The following is a 20,271-nucleotide window of genomic DNA, read 5'->3' as shown; positions in this document are numbered from 1 at the left end:
TTTTCAAGAATGTGAGTATCACACAAAGCACGCATTCAGCTTTAAGTAATAAATTACTACATAAATCTAAAGCAATTTGTTTGCATCCACTAAAATAGAATGAATCATATCCACGACACCAAATTGTAGTAATAAATTACTGAGCTCTGCTAGTGGTGGGAAAAGCATTATCATATTAGATTTTGCAATTCAGATCTATTATAGGCATCCTGTATTTATTTATCCAGCCATATAACATGGTATACTAAACAACATATTGGCTACATACACTCCGTGGAAGGCACATGTCTGCCTGCATCAATACTATTTCCTTCACCAAGGATACCGGGTGCTTACTATTATCAAAAATATGAGTGCAGCATAACTGTGCCACTGGTGTCCCCAAAATTCTGGCCAGTCACCATGACAATGCAGAAAGACTGCCTAATAACACACCCACTGAGTGACTGCTCCTGAGAAGCAGACTTGTGACAGCGGGGTCTGCCCTGTGTGCAGTCAAGTGAGCACCACCACAGGTCTGCCTGACCTGGGCTTTGTGCGCGGCGGCTGGCTTAACACACCGGGTCTATAAATTCCTGTTCTCCAGGCCAACTGATGACAATAGCTAAAGTGGCCTCTTCAGCCCTGAGATGTGAGTGAGGAGTGCACTTACTGCCTTCAACACCTTTGAGAACAGAATTCACCTTTCCTCCTTGAAGTTCTCATTGCTGCCACCAGAAAGGCAGCAAAAATTTTTAAAGTGTCCCATGTGCCTGAACAGCTAATCTCAGCTTCTCTTCAGCCTTCACTACAAAACCAAAGAGCAAGGAGAGATCAACATCAAGAGTAAGGGAGTTTAAAGGGATCTCACTCACTCATTTGTGTTATCCCTGTGGTTGAGGAAAAAAAATCCCCATCAAAAAAATCAATCCTGCCTTAAACCTAAATTCAAAGCATATGTGAGCCTGAAGAGGCACTCCACATTCATGAAGCATATTGCTAACGTGGGCAGTAGCTGCCACAAGCTGGATAGGGCAAGAAAAATGAGTTCAGAGCAGTTTATGGTTAGAGTAAACGTTAAGGCCAAATCATCAGGTAAAACTGAAATAATTTATGTTCTACAGTAACACAAGGCTCTCATGTGCACACAAAAGCAGACTCAATGTGATGTTCATATTTTAATACAAAACAGTAAAACAACCCACAAATTGCTCAAAACCAGGACTCTGCATCAATCAGCATCTGTTCAAATCCATGCATAAATCAGCTGCAAGGACTCTGTATGCTAACAAAGCCAGAAAGGCTAAACTAGATCTGGCAAGCCCATTAATTAATTAATTAATTATACCACAAATAATCAATGATCCCAGCTTTGTATAAAAACAAACACACAATAATCACAGTAAACCAAGAAAAAAAAAGATCCACATACAATTTATTCATCAGTGTCCCTTAATTTGCAATGAAATAAAATACTGGGGTATTCTGCAGTATGCTCAGGTTAATGCATTTTTTCGTTCATCAGGGAAACATTGCACAGAGATCCCTGGCAACTGTGTACAGACCACTGGCAGCATTTGTTCTGAATTATGTAGTATTTTAAATATGAAAATATACACCATTACAGAATAAAAATATTGAAGCTTTTAAACAAATAAAATTTACATTTGTAGACTTTCCTATATATTAGTGTCTCTATTCTTAGAGACACTGCAAGTCCTTGGGAAAATGGACCAGTTATTTCTGGTCCTACAGCAGCTCAAAGCAAATTACAGACAAAGTTAAAGGATGAAAACAACTTAAGAATTTCAATAAATGTGCAAAGTATACTAGAAAAATTGATTAGTGGAAAATTTTCTTCTCATTGTATGCAAAATTTCTTTTTAGTTCCAAAAGAAAGTGAAATGAGCAGAGATGAACCTTCATCTCTCTCTCTCACCATGTTTTTCTGTGTGTTGTCATAGTGGGACCAGAAATTTAGAATAAAGAAACATGATGCAATTAATTTCTCCTAGGTTCTGTGGAAATGCTGTGACCCTTGATTAATCTCTTCACAAATATTTGTGTCTTCAGAAGGGCTCTACAAGTGTAACACACACCAGTGTTGCTGCTGCATTTCAGCATTTTTTCACATTAAAAAACCCCTCCAATATGGGCCTGACCAACTGATGTTCAACATTTAACATCTCAGAGGGCAGGCAGCCTGCTCCTGCAGTTCATGCTCAAAATTCCAGTCAGCATAAAGAGCAAAGGATCAGGTCAAGAACTTCAGTATACTCTCATATTTTGCCTCAATTCTGTCAAAAAAAAACCTCTGGAAAGAAATTTAACATAACACATTAATTATTTTGCAGCACACTGCACTGATTTTAGAAGTACCTCATGTACTATCTGCTTTGTAAATGACCAAAGTACTTGAATACTGCAGAACATCCTCGTACTTAGCTTTTGTTCATGTATAATTCTGCTGTATAATTCTGCCTGCAGAATTGCACAGCATGAAGATTCCCAGTAGGGACATTTATATCATGCCAGAGAGATATAGAACAACATACAAATAATTATGGAAGTCAGCCCACACACCATCACAGTATGAAAAGAAACACCACATAGATTTGCAGGTTACACACAGAAACTCCAAATAACATTTCTATCCAAGGTGAAGTGGATGCTTGTCAACTACCATGCCACTGCAACTCAGTAAAGGACATTACACAGAAATTGAAACAGCTCTACAAAGAATGTCATATTTGAAGTAGTTTTCGTGAACCAAAAAAACACACAAAAAAAACCAAAGGGAAAGATGCAACCATAATTTTTACACAAGTTTCTGGTATTTCAGGAATTAAAAACTTTTTTTTTTTTCTGAGCTAACAGGACAGCCAATTTGTTTGAATACCATTCAACAGTCTCTCCTAGTGCAATATCAGTAGTTGTTTCTTTTGTTTATATGGTTGTTGTTGTTGCTAAGAAAAGAAACCTGCATTGGTTCTTTTTCCAAGAAAGAGCGAGATCCAAATGTGCAAGAAAAAGATTTCACCTCCAGTTTATAATTTCACTTGAGTTTATTTTATCACGTAGATATCCATATCATAATTTTTAAGAAATCCACCCTTTTCACTAAAATTTACAGTGCTTCCTAAACAGACAGTGCATTTTTTTCTTCTAGAGTATTTGATTTCATACAATGATGTATATATGATACTTTTCAAACTATCACTAGTCTAGTAATCACTAACCCTACTTTGTTGCTGTTACAAAAGGACAGATCCCATCTGAATATTTGGGATATTTTCCTCAGAAAATAATTTTAATCATCTTCTCAAAAATTACATTTTACGGTTGTACAGTTCTTCCATTAATGAAATCACAGAATTACCATTATTTTTTTAATCTAAATTGTTTTGACAATGTTTGCAATACTTAATTTATATGAAATAACAATTAATTCTCCTAATTCTACCTCCTTCATTCCTTCCTTGGTGATTTTTTTCTCTTTTAATCCTACTTTGCCATCCCACTGCCACTAAAGAGCTCCATTAGGATATTCATCAATATTATTTTAAAAAATTGTATATAAATTTGGTGATAAGCACTTATCTGCAAATAATAATCTGTTAGAAGGAACAGCGAGGAATATCACAGAACCATAGAATAGTTTGGGTTGGAAGGAACCTTAAAGATCATTAATTCCAATCCCCATCTTGGGATTGCACACTTTCCAGTGGATCAGGTTGCTCAGTCGTGGTATGTTCTTAGAAAATGGGATCTGATAATGGAATTTAGTGATGTTCTAACATACAGTCACACACATACAAAAAAAAAAAAGATAAGAGAGAACAAAGCAAAACCCTACAACATTATGGAGGTAAACCATAAACTGACACCTTTAAAGAACCAAACCATGCCCTGAGCGTTATGCCCAACCAATAGATAGCCAGAAGACACAGACTGATGAGAGCAAAGGATCTCTGAAGCCCTTGTGAAACACTTGCACCAATGCAGTACCAGTACCACAGAACCAGAAGCTGCATTCCTCTATGAACTATGAAATGAAGGTCACCCTGTGTGAATGGTGTGCTGCAGGAACTCCAAAATTCTTCCTGCTGTAGGATGAAAAGAAGATGGAGATTCTCACACACTCTGGACATTTGAGGGACACCTTGCATCCATGGAGCACACTGACTCTCAATACTTCTGGTTGGACAAAGACAACTGCACACTGTCTGTTGACCAGCTATAAATAAAAGATACTGTTGAGACCACTACCACAAACCAGACACCTTGATTTCATATCCACCCTTCTTTAATTTTTTTCTTCCTTTTTCTTTTTTTGTCCCCCTGATTACAAGACAAAAGAAACACAGAGAGCGGTAGTGATATAGCAATTCTCAGTGTAGGCTTCCAGTGCTGGATGCACACTACTAAAACTGAAGTTACCATGACAGAGGTAGGTGAGACTGCCAGTCATTGTCTCTTATTGCTATTGACCTCCAGTCAGATACATTATCCTGTTCCACCTGCAAAACTAAACAGACACATGAGAAGAAAGTGTGAACAAGCACAGAATTAGCAACTGAAGTCACAGTCAGGAAGCTGGCTGAAAAAAACCTCCCTTCTTTCAAAAAAGTAACTCAGCTACCATCCTATTAGCACATTCCTTGGAATACCTTCAGCAAGGATGTACACCCAGAACAATCAATAGGCTTTCAAGCACAACTGGTGGACAAAGTATATGGGGATCCTCACCCTCTTATTTCCTTTTTCCACAACAGAAAAAAAAAAAAATTAAGAAATCCTTCACTCTATCCAGCAGAGTCAACACATCAGGATATTAAGATGCTGAAACTGGTAAGATGTTGCAAGTTAACTCAAGCTACTGCAACCTACATTCCAAATTTACCCACAAAGCTTAAAAAAGCACCTTCTAGGTATAAGACACCATCTTATCTCAGTAACTACTGAGATCTTTATTATGATCTGAGTTATGAGCTGATGACACATGGTCTTGTCACCTGCTTCAGTCACCTGAACCATGGCAACTGAGGTTCAAAGCCTGGATCTAGGCATCTAGAAGTGGACATTTCTTTCACACAGATAAAAGTTCATTTCTTAAATCCCTAGTTTCCTTAGCATAAGAAATCAGAAGATGAAGAACCTCCTTAGTTAGTTAAAGGTGAAGCTAAATTTTCAAAAAGAGGGAAACAATTGGAATGAGTACCATTCACTGAAATGCCACCAATAGAGGGACAGGGCATCCGGCAGCAAGAAATCAGAAATTGCTCATAGACAAAGGCAAAGAATAAGCTACACAGGCAACTGTTTTAAAATGGCTTCCACCTAGCCAGAAGACACTGGAGAGATGCATTAAGTCAAATTTACTTGGAAAGCCAGATTATGAATGTACTAGCTGCTATCATTGTGGTTTCTTGAGCAGATTTTCAAATGGCACAGGCAATTCCTTAAGAAACACACAGATACAGAAAAGTAGAAATACACTGTGTGATTTCAAAGCACTGCAAAGTGTTTCTACAGACAATCTGCCAACTAGACAATTTAAGAAGGCCAAAGTCAGCATCAGCATCTGTCTTCCAATTAGAGAGCCACAAATGACATATTGCTCAGTGACAAATGATGACTGCTGTCTTATATTAAGATAGTTGCTTTAGCAGATGTTTTCAAATTATCCCAAGATATGTCACAGGGAAAGGCAAAAGAGCTGGAAATATGCCCAGAGACCTGGTGCACCAGCAGCCTAAGGGAGCCATTTGGTATCCTCTCATAAGATCCTAGCTACAAAAACTGAGTACAGAAAGGAGAATGGAAACAGAAAATATGTTACATTCCTCGGTGAAAGTTTTAAGTATCTGGCTTCAGGATCATCTAGAGTGAAATGTGTTCATTTCATATCAACTTCGAAAGAGAGACAGTCTAGGTAGACAGTTCTTCAAATAAGAGAAAGGGGGAAAAAAAGCCCCAGCAACTCCCTCAGAAAGAGTTGTTCCATATTGCTGTTCTGCAATGACAGAGTTAGGGCAAAATAAGGCTTTCTATGCTGAACATCTCTAAACAGTAATCCCGGTATCACATCTCACATGCTAACTGAAAAAAATTAAACTCAGCCCTGCTCCCAGGTGAGAAGAAGTAGACTGCTTTTACTGCTATGAAACATCTAAAACTCCAAAACCAGCACAGACAAATAATAGAGGAAAAGGAGATGAACACACTTTCATCTGAAGAGAACTAACGAGTAAGGTTTGGTCAGCAATTACGCAGATTTAGAGACAAGACAGGTCTTCAAAACAAAAATCTGATGGGGGAAACAATTTCCCAAAATCCCACAGTAAAATCATATAGGTAGAGAAAGAAGCAAATACAATGCAAGCAGAAGGGAGGATTAGGGCAGGGAGAAACACAGAAGCTGTGCTCATCCAGCGTAGCATCATCCTCACTCTGGAAGTATGAGGCACCAGTAAAAGCACGCCCCAGGAGGCAAAATAACCACAGAGGGGAAGGTGCCAATGAATGCTGCTACAAGTTAAGGAATGGGTAGGCGTCTGGTCTTGACCTATGGTGAGGGAGAAAATCCTCTCCCTCTTGCTCTCAATCTCTCTCTCGTTACCATGGAGATCCACTTTTCAGGTTTCTTTGGATGAGCTTTATGCACAAGTGCAAAATTTGGCATAAGAGGAGAACAAGTATTAATTACGTGCCCCTGACAAAAATAGTTTTCTTAAATCTTGAGAGATAATACAACTGAGGCAGTAAAAATTAAGTTTGGCTACTGAGATTAAGGGCTGAATAAACTATTTCACTTTAAAGTACCTTGAAATCTCATCTACTTAAAACGGCAATGCCAGTCTCAAGGCATTACATCTGTCTCCTACAATTTGGGTGAAAATTTTAATTACAGTATGGTATGAGATCAGGGTGAAAATGACAATGAAAAAAATCCATGGATTCTTCCTCGGTGTGGGATTACCTTCATTTACTACACTATCTCATTAATTATTTATGCAGTTCTTTTTGTATTTTCAGGTAGAAAAATCACTAGCCAAAGCTGCACTGAGATGCACCACCTTTACAGAAAGAACATTGCAAGGCTTAACACACACAGACTACACTGATATGCTTCCAAGAGTTAATCCCACAAGAGACAGACAGAATAAGCCTTGAATTAAACTATATAAAGTTATGGTGAAGTAAAAGAAAACTTTAAATCAGAAGGATACATATACACATACATATATATATGAAACACTACTACACCCTTTAAAGTACTTGATAAGCTCTCTAATAAACAGCATATTTTGCTCCCATGTGTTTTAATTATTTCATACTAATTTAAATAGCTACCTAATCTAAATACATAATTGAGTTACCTAATTTATAGTTATCTGAAATATGCAGTATCAGACAGACAAGTAAGCTGTAACAGAAGAAAACAAGGAACTGTGTTGTTGCCATTAACTACTCCTAGTTTTCATGTAATCATTACTATCAGCAGTAACTTGATCTGCAAATATATATCCTATTTATCTTTCAATATGCACCCTTTAGATTTCTGGATCTCTTGGATCAGTGAACAATGCTCAAACTCACAATGACTTTTCAGGGCAGGGAAATACCTTAAGCATCTACACTGGACCCACACAGGAGTAGAAATTAGTGTTGCCTTTTTAAAGGTGCATTGACATTGAAATACAATCCAATACAACAAGATGAGTATACACCATGCCTGTAAGCATACCTACCTTTCACTTGTAAGTAGGCTATAAGTTAAAGAACTACTTTCTTTTTTTTTTTATAACCAACTTTGTATGCTGTCCACTACAGTTCTCACGGATTTTGCTTCTCTTACTAGTCTCTCTCTCTTTTTTTTGTTTGGCTTTCTGTCTTTAACTGCACGTTTAGGTACCACTGACAGGTATAGAAAACAACATAAAGAGATGTGATTAATCAAAAATCAATCATGAGTGAAACCAAAGCGCTTAAATATTACTACATTTTTTTTTCCCTCCGAGATCAAATAGAAGTATCAGCTTCCTTCAGAAACAAGCACAGTGTAGCCGCTTCCTTGCCGGCATCCTGAGCCGGGTTTAGTAACAACAAGAAGAAAGGGGGGGAAAAAAAGCGCCGTAATTACATAACGGACCTCGCTAAATGCCTCGCTTCCCGGCGGACAAGGAATAGGGGCACGGCGGCAGCCGGGACCCCTCCGCTCCAGCACCCGTGGGCGGGGAGCGGCGGTGCCGGTCCCGCTGCCCGGGAAGCCCCGGGAGGCGATGGGCACCGGCACGGCGGAGGGAGGCCTGCCCTTGCCGGGAGGCGCTGTAACCTCCGCCCCGGGGGCTGCCCAGGCGATCCCCGCAGCTCTCCGCCGCTGAACGCCCACAGCTGAGCCTCGCCGGAGCCGGGGCCGGCCAGCGGAGGGGCTGCGCTTGCCCGGGGCGGGCTGCCCGGCCCGACCGCCCCCTGCCCGCGGCGGCGGGGGAGCTCCGCTGCCCGAGCGCCCCGGCAGGGCGGGCGCCGCAGCACCGTCTCCCTCCTGTCCCCTGCCGGCTTGAAGCGCACTCCCAGGCGCCCGCTCCTCTGGGGAAGGAAGTCTGGATCGGGGTCCGTGCGAGTCTGGCGGGACGCGGTCCCCTCGGCGGGGCTGCGCCGGACCTCTCGGTTCCACGGGATCCCCGCACCACGCGGGCTTCGCCGAGGGCGGAGGCAAATATCCACCCCGCTGTCCTTGTCCTGCCGGGGAGGGACGCGGGACAAACTCGGCCCGAGCAAGTGCCGACAACTATTTACGGGGCTGCGGGGGCCGGCGGGGCAGGACCCGGAGCGGCCGATGCCCCCCGCCCGCAGGCTCCCCGGGGAAGGGGGCGCTCCCCCAGGCAGAGGAGGGCGGCAGTCCACGGCGCCTGGCAGAATCCCCGTGGATGGGGGGATAGTGCCCCGCAACGCAAGGCCACCGAAGAATCACTCATTTGAATGATGCAGCAAACGGGGAGGGGGAACACGACACGGGGACGACGACGAGTCTTCCCGTTGCCACCCTCCCGTTGCCCCGATTAATAAATAATGCCCAGGTTCCGTGCCAGGGGAAGCGCTCTCCTCTTCCGCGCAGACAGCAATTAATAGGCAGCCTCCTCCCGCGAAACCCTGGCTAAGCGCTCCCGCACGCTCGCACCCGCGGTGCCAAGTGCGAGCAGCACAATAGCGGGGAACCTCTCTACCTCGCAGCCCGGGGGAAGAGACAGGAGGGGGGAGCTGGGGAAGCCAAACCTCTCGCGGCAAAACCCGATTCCCCGAGCCGCGGAGAGCCGGGGAGCGGCGGCCGCGGCAGCCGCCGGCGCGGCGGGAGGGCAGGCGAGGCAGGCAGGCTGCCCGGCGAGCCGAGGGCGGACCGCGCAGCACGCCGCGAACACCATCACCCTCCGTATCGTCAGCAAACAGAACGCCCGCATTTACCTTTTCCTGCCCGCCGTCCGTCAGTCAGTCGTTTGAGGGAGAGAAGGAGGAAGGGAAGGAAGGGAGAAGAAAGAGACAGGGAAATACAGAGAGCGAAGAGGCGGCTGCTAATCCCCGTGTAGAAAGACTTCCAGCAGCAGCAGCAGAAGCAGCAGCAGCATGCGTGTGTGCGTGCCCGGAGTGAAGCACAGCCCTCCTGGCGATGCACCGGCGCTGGCACCCAAGTGCTGTCATGTGCGTGTCTCGGTGTGTGTACCCATGGCAAAAAAAAAAAAAAAAAAAAAGGATAAAAAGGAAAAGATAGACGGGGGGAGACTCGTCAGTCACACGCCTGGCTGTGCACTGCTGGGGGGGATGAGGAGGAGGAGCCCAGCGCTCCCCAGCCCAACCACCGGAGGAGCAGCTCTCTTACTACGGCGGCGGCCGGGCTGCCTCTCCGCGCCAGCCCCGCACGCCCAGCCGCCCTTCCCGCCCGCTCCCAAGGACATGCCTTCGGGAAAGACCCTTAGGGCCTCTGTCCCAGGGAACTCCGTTGCACTCCGGGTTACCCGAGCCCCTCGGGAAGTGGCTGAAAGAAACCCTCCACGTTTCTGCCCCAAAAAATGCCTCCCGGCGGCATCCCCTGGGCAGCGGGGATGCCCCGCGTGGGACTGGGATGCGGCGCCCTCCCAGGGGTCCCGGCCGAGCCGGGAAGGGCGGGGGCAGTGGGAGCGGGGCCGCCGTGTTTCCCGAGGGTGCTGCTGTGGCTGGAGGCGGGGGCGCGACAGACGGACCCCCCAAAGCACGGCTGTCACCGCTGTCCTTGCGTGGGGCGCCCGCGGCACCGCTGTGGGTCAGGGGGTGCGGGGGCTGCAGGTGCGGAGTGTGAGCTGGGCGTCTGTGAGAGCCCCAGGTGTAGCTATAAATGTTCGTGGTAGCGAGTAGAGAAAGTGAAAAAGGCTGTGCTCATCCGGGCCACGGTGCAGGTATCCTGCTCCTCGCGTGTCCAGCCACGGGCACTTAAATTTTTGCCACGGTGTATGACTTACTAGAAGGTGTTTGAACAGTGGTTCAAATCGCCTATTTGCTAAATAGTAAATACTAAATCCATCATTTGGCTGTATAGTGGCATGTATGCATATAAATGAGATTTTGACATACAATTTACAAAATAGCTAGAATAGAATATGAGCTAACAGAATGCTCATATTATTCTTATTGTCCTAAATTTACTAGTGAGTCATAGCAGCAGGTTTCATGATGTGATTTCTTTAAGCCTCAAACCAGGAAAAGTTAGTGAGAAATGCACTTGATATTTTATTTTTTGTACCAAAAAAGTAATACATATGGACTAGAAGATAATATTAGTCATAGAAAAAGGTTTGTTGTATGACAAGCATGAAAAAAAAATAAATTGGTGGGGATATCAGGTATGCTGTTTATACTTTTTTTGTTATTGTTTGTAATGGACAAGGCAGAAGTAACATCTCAGGGGTAATAAAAGGAGGAAAGGATGAAGTGTTATTGACATTTTTAATTACAAGTGTAGTTTGTATTGACAGGCTACATAAGACATAAAATTCTGATCTGTTGATAGCTATGTTAATTAGCAAGTGGTCAACCAATTGAGTGGGGAAAAATTGGTCAGTCTATTTAAAAATAACTCTTGAGGGTTATTTAATTGTAGGTGTAATAGGTAGTGTAAAGGGGAAATCACTGAAAATACTCTCCATCTTGTTAGGATTTAGCTGCTGATAATAAAATGTTTTGAGGCTTCCCAGAAGTCCTGCAATAAAATAAAAAAGACTAAATTTGTTGTTACTAAATTGTATAAATCAAGTCAGCATGACATTGCTAAACCAAATTGCACCCTAAAGCCATATAATTAGTTTGTTTTTATAAAATAAAGGTACACATACTCTTTTAGTTCCTAAACTGAAGCACAGATGCTAAATCTGAGCGAACTCAGGTAAATAAGCTAAAGAGGGTTCATTATTTTACTTCGGTTTTTAGGAAACATGTTTGTACACACAGCACTATCCTATGCTCTTATGTCTTCACAAGAATTTTTTGTCTTGTCATCATAAAATAGGTTTTCAAGTCAGTTTAAAATCTGGCATAATCTGTTGTTTAAAATGTGATGGTGTGTGAGAACGTAATTAGTGGAGTTCATGTAATACTTGCTGGGTAATTGTGTGAAGATTTAGCTTGCCTTCAATAGGCCTGTGAAGTTAAAAAGCAGAATTAATCATGTTATGTCTGATAGTTAATGAAAGTTTATGCCAAACTGGTTGATTATGTTAGCTAGTAGGACTAGGTAGTCATGAAAACAGATAACGCATTTTTAGCCTTCATCCAAACTTCCAAAATTAAGTAGACCCAAGTCCCTTTGAAGACTGAAGAGTAAGAAGGAAAGAGGGGATATTTGTGCATAAAATTATCTGATTTTGAAGTAAATGCCAGCATGAAGATTTTTGTTCTTTTTTTAACTTGCACTCCCTAATGTGAATGTAAACCATTTAGTGAATTATCTGGATCCCCCTTGTTTGCCTGGCTTCAGGGAGTAGGAGAGGGAAGTGTTGTTATAATTCTCTCCTGATAGTTCTAAAGAAGTGTCCATCCTGGAGAAATAAGAAGTTCGAGCTGTTTTACCCAATGATGCAGATAGTCCTTGTGAGACACTAATTATTTTGATTTTAGGCCTAACACTTGTCTGTACTGGTAGCCCCAGTACTCCTGAGTATCTCAGAAGATGTGCAGTTTGGGGGCGAGATTTCCAAGGAGGGAACAAAGATTCTTCTCCTGGCTCTCTGAGATACAGCACGCACAAACAAAACTGAGAAGAGGCTGTGAAGCAGCGGGTGTCAGGAAGGATAAGTAAATGAATGGAAGTTAACAAGAAAGTAAAGCCTGGGGAAAAAAAGAAAAAAAGAAAAAAAGTTCCAAAATAGGTTTTAGATTAGAAAAGTAGGAATCAGAAAGGAAAGTTTTTAAATTACCTGGAGAAGTGAGATAGTTCAGTATGAATATCTTCAACCATCTGCAGTTTGTCAAATGACCCCAAATGCAAAAGCCCTTATACTATATACTCACACTTTCATCTCTTCTTTGGAGGAAGTTCTCTTTGCTTTGACTGATGGTGAAAGAAGTCGTCATGACTGTCGTAACTGCATAATTGGACTATACACACGCTTAAATGAACTCCTTCCATAAAGCTGATATTTACCACACTGCAAAATGTTCAGTCTGAAAATAGTGAGTTTTTGTGTATCGCTGCCCTCTACTGGAGAGAAGGTCAGAACCGCTCCATCAAGTCTCGGTGTGAAACCGTACAGCCACGGCAGCTGCTGGTGGTCCTCGTTCCTTGGTGAGTCACCCTTCTACCACCAAGGTGAAAAGGTGTGAAGGTCCGGGTTGCCAGCATCCATAAAAAGATTTCCTTTACCACAAGGGTTCAAATAATTGATCATGCAATTTTATATCTGCAGTTCCTTGAGACAGACAAAATTATGATTAAGCAACGGTTGTGATTTTTAGGATGTGTATTTTCCATTAACTTCTGTGAAAGAGGCATCTAAATTCATCATAGATATGCTGAAAATTTTGATCAATGTTGCTAGTTATCTACTATAGCTTTATAGATAGCCTCATAATTTTTCTTATCTAAATACTTTGGTTCACTCTCCATTGCATTATGATGTGATCGCCCTCCATCCTTTCTCCTGTCTGACCTTTCATGCCTCTGTATACTTTTGCCATCTATATCAGTACTGCCACAGTACCTCATTTTTGTTATATTTTATTTTCATTTTCTTCCCAGGCTGGGCATTAGCAGAACAACTGAAACATGGAGAGCACAGCAGTGACATCCTCTCAGTTCCTCAGTGTTTCATTTCCTCCACCTACTCTCACAACAACCCATACACATCCAGAGCAGTTTCTGTTGAAATGCACTGAGTTTTCCAGCTGTCTGGGCACATGCATCACCAAGGCACTGTGAAAACTGTGAAGGATGAGGCCTGGTCAGAGCATACAGAAAATAAAATTTCACTATCAAACTCAAAATATGTTTTCTGTGCAGAAGATGCTACCAGTTTCTGTGTTCATTTTTAGCTTAGCCACATGTGGGTCAAGTTTACATCAATGAAGATCAGATGCATGCTCTCCTCATTCTATCGGGGCATCTGTTATTGCTTCAAGGCAAGATCTTCTGACCATGGCTGTGAGGGTAGAATCAGAATAATTTATGTTGGGAAAAACCTCTGATATCATTGAGTTCTACCTCTGACTGATCACCACGTTGTCAACTAGACCGTGACATTAGGTCCCATGTCCAATAACTTCTTAAACAACTCCAGGGGTGGTGACTCCACCACTTCCCTGAGCAGTTTGTTCTGATGTTGAACTACCCTTTCTGTGAAGTTGACATTTCCTTCTAATGTCAAACCTGAATTTCCCCTGGCACAGCTTGCAGCCATGCCCTCTCATCCTGTCATGGGTTGCCTGGGAGAAGAGGCTGACCCCCAGCTACCCACACCCTCCTTCCAGGCAGCTGTAGAGAGAGAGATAAGGTCCTCCAGAGCCTCCTTTTCTCCAGGCTAAACAATCCCCGATCCCTCAGCTGCTTCTTATAGGACTTGTGCTCCAGATACTTCACCAGCTTCCTTGCCCTTCTCTGGACTCCCTCCAATACCCCAATGTTTTAAAATTTTGTACAGTATGGGCAAAATAACAGTTTTGGTGGCTTCTACACTTAACCTGATTAATGGCAGAGCCATTCAGCCTAAAACAATCTGCTTTCTCTTCCTTCTCTGAGTACCCCAAAGCAGACATCTGCCTAGAAAATTTAATTGTTAATATTTTTATTCCTAATGTTTTAAATGTCTTTTGCTGAAAAGATTTACTATCCACCACAGCCATTGTAGGTCTGTTAGTCGTATTTTACTGGGCTGCACTGAAGATTAGTATTGTCCTAGGTAGATGAATTTTGTGGGTTGCCTCATTTTATGTTACCTAATTAGTTGCCATGAAAACTGCTGCAGTAAATTTCTTCCCCAGTCCTAATGGCTAACATGAAAAAATTAATAAGGCATGGAGTAGAGTGGTTGTTCCCAAAGAGTGACTTCTAAATGACAAGTGTCCTCAAAGGGAAAGGTATTCAGGCATCAGCTCACCTTGTGCATCCACACTTGCTATTAACTGGTCAGTTAAAGATGGATGATATAGCAATGTACATATTTTTTTATGATTTAGAAGCAAGATAAGTACTTTGTTGAAGGTACTATTCTTGTGATCTCTAGGCTATGAAACACACAATTCCACAAAACCTATGACTTTCAGCATCTCTCAGGAAATAGTTGTCTTGAGAGGCTTCTCAGCAGGGTCTCTCTTTTGAAAGATGTAAGATAGAAAATTTGAGTTTGCCATCCTTCCCCTGCACAAAAAAGATCTTTGTTTAGAATTAGAAACAAGCAAGCTGCTGTGGCTTTCAGATACCAGAATGTATTTCAGTGGTATCAAAAAACAACATTAAGAATAAGCATAAAGAGAGAAGGAGGGAAAATTGGTTCAAACCAATAAACCCATGAAATTCCCTTGCTAGAATGAAAATAGTTTTTTAGCTATTGAAAGCCCTGGGAGAATGGCAAAGTGCAGATTAGTTTCCAAACATATGCAGCAAGAAAACACATTCAATTTCTTAATTAAGGAGGGCTTTAATAACTTATGATATCATGTTTTTTAATATGAGCATATAATGCTAAAATGAAGTGAAATACGATGGGAGTATTTTTGCTTCTTTGACAGAAAAGTGGGGAAACAGAGAAAGCTTTGAAAGAACTTTCTGTGAATGAGAAGACTAATAATCATATAGAAAATTGTCTCTAACTTAAGATTTGATATGAGATATTTTCAGATAAAAATATTTTATATCTGCATTAATTTCAGCACAAATAGCACAAAGCAATCAGAGCTACCTGAATACTACTGTTACTAGTTTGTAGGAAACCATCATTCTGTGCTGTGTGAGATGGGATAACTCCTTTCTTATAAGAGGTAAAATACTTATTTTCTGCTCAGACCAACTGCACATCAAAAAGCTCACAAGAGTCAAGTGAGCATCAAATTGAGACCATGACTTCATTTTCCTAGTGATGCTATCATTTCAAACATTGTTGAAGATGAAAGAATTTTGTAAGCAATGCTTTTTGTAAACAAAAAATAATCTCATACAGAAAGAGGCATGATGGGAAAAAGAAAACATTACTTCCATTTTGCAGGCAGAAAATTGAGTATTGATACAGGAAGAAACAAGAGCTGAACTCCTATACATTCTGGTTTTAGATTTAACAGTGAAGTTATGATTGCATCTGCCTTGGTCTGTTTCCACCACTAAAAGATTTTTAAAACACAGGCCTTCCCACAAAGCACCAGTGTCCTGGAGAGAAGTCCAAAAAGCATTCAGCAGGGCTTTCTGATTGACTATTCAACTCTCTCCCTCTCCTTAAATGGCTGGATGTAAAAGAGTGATAGCTAGATTTGTCCAGATTTAATGTTGTGCTATAATCTTATCCTTTGTACAGAAAAGGGAGTGGGGAGATAGCAGTTGTCTGCCTTCTTAGTAAGCCTATTCCAGGATGAGAGAAATTGAGCATAAAATGTGCAATAAAGCAGATGGAAAGACATCCAAAGCTTTTGAGATAGAATTGTTCGTTCTTTTATGCAGTTTGTACTTGTTTTTTATTTATTTTATATTATGGGAAAAAGAGTCAACAATTCAGTTTTTTAGCCATTTTTCATGATCTTTTCATGTGAATCCTAACAAATCAAGTAGTAAGCACTGCACAGTTGTCAAAAAGTCCCAATATTCAAGATTAAATCCACATTTCTACAACATGCTCAATTATTTTCCACTTTGTGTCTGGAAGATATGCTGATAACTCACAGGGTGTTTTTCAGGAGAGCTTTTAACAGGAACTTCTGACAGAGTTAAACTCCAGAAAGACTGATAATTAAGACTTACATCAAGAAATCTGTCAGTCATATATGGCAAAGAAACTATTTTAAGGCACAATAAAGAGCTAAAAATGTCAGTGGAGGTAGCAGACAAAGATATTTCAGTTTTGCTTTTCCTCCCATGGAAGTCAACAGGCACTTTATGGTGAAGGTAGCAGAGTAAGATAACAAAATATCTCATCGGAATATGGGAAGTATTATTTCTACTTTCCATCTGTGATCAGTAAAGTACCCAAAACTGCAATGTGTACAACAGTTAAGTCTAATTATAATTAAGGATCATCTTTCATGGAAGACCTCTAGTTAAAGACAAATGAAAGACAACACAGGAAGAAACTACTTAATGGTACTTTTTGAAATGTATGAGAAAATATTCCAACATATTTTACTCTCAAGTAGAACAAGGTATTCAGGTAGAGTTACAAACCTACAGTTCACAAAACAGGGTCCTTGTATGGATGACCGTGCTAAAAATTTTGAAGCAATTTAAGAGAGATTATGTCACATCTCTTGAAATCCCCAGACATTTGTACAACTGAATATTCAGTCAATAAACTGAATAAACTGAATTTAACTGCTCCAGAAAAGTCCTTTCTTATTAAAGCATGTATGTGTACATATATATATATATATATACATATATATATATATACACATACACACATACACATATACATATTTCCTGTGGTTACAGCAGTTATGGAAAATCATGCACATTGCTTTCAAATATTTGCTATTAATGCATAGGGGGGAAAAATGTATATAGAGAAGAAGTGACTCTATTCTGCATTCTCTGGGGCAGTTTCTGCCAAGTATTTGGGATAGTGGTGTTTATTCGCTAAAAAGCAGAGAGGATCGTTTATTCAATGTTATTGAATGAACTTTCTTCAGAGAATTTTCTCTTCATCAGAAAGCTGGCAGCTGTTGAACAGCACTGCCATGTTCCCCATAAATTGTGCTCTGGCAACACCCTTTCCCATTCCTAGCAGCCATCCAATGTCAGTTCATTCAGTGTACCCCTGCTACTGCTTACATCCAAACAGCTGAAGCACAAAAAGCCCCAGACACATATGTGCAGGAAGAAGGAAGTTTTATAACTACTCTAAGAAGAAATCTTCCTGTAAGAGGAAATGTACTTCTTCCTTTCCAGTGTTCTTGCTACCAGCTACTCAGAAATTTTTGTTTTTCTAATAATCAGCAAGCTAATCTGTGTTCAGCTGAACTAGCACGCCTTGGAAATCTGCAAGTGCCTGTAGAGTGCTGTGCAGCTCAGAAAATTTCATAGAATTGTTCAGAGGCCACAATAAAGTATATCTGACACCATTCTTGTATAAATCATTCCTGAACAACAGAGCTCTGACATCAAAAACTTTGATCTAACCTGATAACATTTCATTCCTAGAAGCTTATAAATTAAAAAAAAAAAAATGTCCTAGTCATTCCTTTTTTTAGTACTCACTACATTTTAGTTTAACAGTAAAGTGCCATTCAGTAGATAGAGGACAGCAAGCCACCTTGAATAGATCACCATGCACAGTGCAGCATCTTTAGTGCAGGGACTCCTGGCAAAAGACAAACTAATAAATTGCACAGTGTCCAGAACCATGGTGTGCTGGAAAAGAATTTGGCCAATCACAAGCAGATTCCTCAACTTATAAAAAGTGATACAGCACAGCTTAGTCAGCACTTTGGTGATGAGTTATAGCTGGGGGAAGACCCTTGGCTACAGAATTTGCTGTGCTGATTCAGTGACACAGAGAGCCCATGAAGCTCTTGTGAAGGTATAATTGACTATTGCAGAGGGAAGGTGAAGGCAAGAAAAAGTGCCATTTTGAACTTGATCGTAAAGGAATCACATCATGTTACATCTAATAAGAACGAAATGTGCTGCTGTGACCAAAATGCTGCAAAAGCCAGCAGGATGACCAGATATCAACAAAGGGTTTTAAGCATAGGTAAAATATCAAAGGACTTTACTACCAGTAGCATTATAAGGTACTGCATTATTTCTTATCAATGCTGCCTCCATTTATTTGTTCAAAGAGGGTTTTGGTTTTTTTATAAACTGCCATAATGAAAACTGAAGCTGAGTTTGAAACCCAGGTGTGGCTCTTTCTGCATCACTGAAGGAAAGAAAGTGTCAGGAATGCACCACTGATGTAGTAGCTGCTCTTTAAGCCCCTTATAAACCATTTCTATCACTGATATATTGTTTCTGCATGGTTGACAAGAATAAAAAATGGCAATATATGTTTTTGTCTTTCTAAAGAATAATAGCTATACTTTTAAAGAAGGAATTCTTATTTGAAAAATGCCGTTGTTGTAATTCCATCATATTTCCTTTCCTACCATAAATGCAATGGAAAACAGACCTGAGAAAGAGAGAAGCGAAAGAAAAGTGAGATTTCTCCAATCTGACCTGTTACTTCATCTATACTGGGTTTCTATTATTCTCTGGGGCAGATTCCTGAGGGACAGTCCTATTTCTTTAATTTCAAGTACTCTTTTGAAGGAAGCACTTGAGATTATACTCTTATTCTCCCGAAGCAGCTAAGTAGACCTATACAAACATAAAGATTTTTTTGGTATTGACTTTCATATATATTTAAATGGTTACATTTGCAGCTCTAAAATAAAGTAAATTCTAGAGATTGCCTAATACAATTATAAATACCTCTGTGACAGATGAGCATGTTGCTATTATGCCCTGATAATTTAATACTTTGTTTTTTCTTTGCAGTCTGGTTATCATTCCAGTAGGCTCTAATGGAAAGTGGCAGAGTATAGGAGCAAAGAACTGGTGATCTATAAACTGCTTGTGAGCTGCTCTAAATCGCCTGCACGACTTTGAACCCAAGACCACCAATCATATTCTCACTTGCCCTGACCGAAGCAAATGGTGTCTATTTGAAGCAGACAAAGTTTCATTCAGGGAAGAAGCTAATGCAGTTTAAGGTCAAAAGAGCTGGTAAGGCGGCCTCCCATATATACGTATATGTATATATATATATATATATAAAATCTCACAATTTTCTTAATTTCCTGTAAAAGGTCTGATAATTTGATTTACTTTTCAAAAAGATCAATCTAGCCTGAAATGTGCTCAGACAAAAGGATGAGTCTTCTCCTTTTCCATGAAAACAAACTCATGTAACAGCATCCAATAAACCAGCCTTGAATAGTTACACCCCAGTATCAGACTGGGCTCATAGAGGAGTTAGCCAAAGGCCAATTACAAGCTGATCTAGCTAAAGCCAGTGTATTCTGGACCTAGGACAATCTGGATTTAGGCCAAGAACTAGGATGGAAAGAGCTTTACTGGATGATGAATTATCTCCTGCTGTCAGCAGACAGTAGAAAGACATACATTCTCCTCCTCCTGGAATTACACGCCAAAAGATAAGATAACAAGTGCCACTTAAAGGTGGCATGAATCCTGAGAAATACGTTCTCAATTGCTTGTGATGCAGTATCTGCTTATTTTTTAACATTTCTGTGACCATATTATGGACCAAATATTGCAGATTTTTTCCCTTTGCATGCCATTTAATCAAAACAACTCTCTGCACATAAAGGGTCTACCCCAATTTTTTAAATGAAAAGAGATTGTTTAATATTCATATTGTTGGAACACCTTACAACTATGCTCAGGATGATCAGTTCTCCTGTGCCAAGTGCTTTGCAAATACAGAACAAAAATAGTGTCTTTCAGAGAGCTAATGAAGTGAGAGCAAGGCTGTGGATGGAAGATAAGGAAAATAGGGGGGTATATGGTGACAACTTACATGACTTCACTGAGGGCAAACTGTGCCCTACAAATGTAGTGACCTTCTG

The 20,271-nt window shown here is 40.9% G+C and overlaps 1 protein-coding gene across 3 annotated transcripts in view; it reads right to left on the bottom strand.

Annotated features, from left to right (window-relative positions):
* Nucleotides 1–9,807, bottom strand: part of DLGAP1 (DLG associated protein 1) — a 402,137-nt gene extending 392,330 nt beyond the window's left edge. For all 3 annotated transcript variants that reach the window (XM_077184530.1, XM_077184523.1, XM_077184534.1), the window contains exon 1: nucleotides 9,445–9,807. The gene's annotated coding sequence lies outside the window, so the exon portion shown is untranslated. The remainder of the gene's footprint in view (nucleotides 1–9,444) is intronic.
* Between the last annotated feature and the right edge of the window lie 10,464 nt (nucleotides 9,808–20,271).

The sequence above is a fragment of the Agelaius phoeniceus genome, chromosome 1 (genome assembly GCF_051311805.1).
Source record: "Agelaius phoeniceus isolate bAgePho1 chromosome 1, bAgePho1.hap1, whole genome shotgun sequence".
NCBI lineage: Eukaryota > Metazoa > Chordata > Aves > Passeriformes > Icteridae > Agelaius > Agelaius phoeniceus.
The sequence above is the reverse complement of the archived record's forward strand: the minus strand, read 5'-3'. Positions and strand labels throughout refer to the sequence as shown.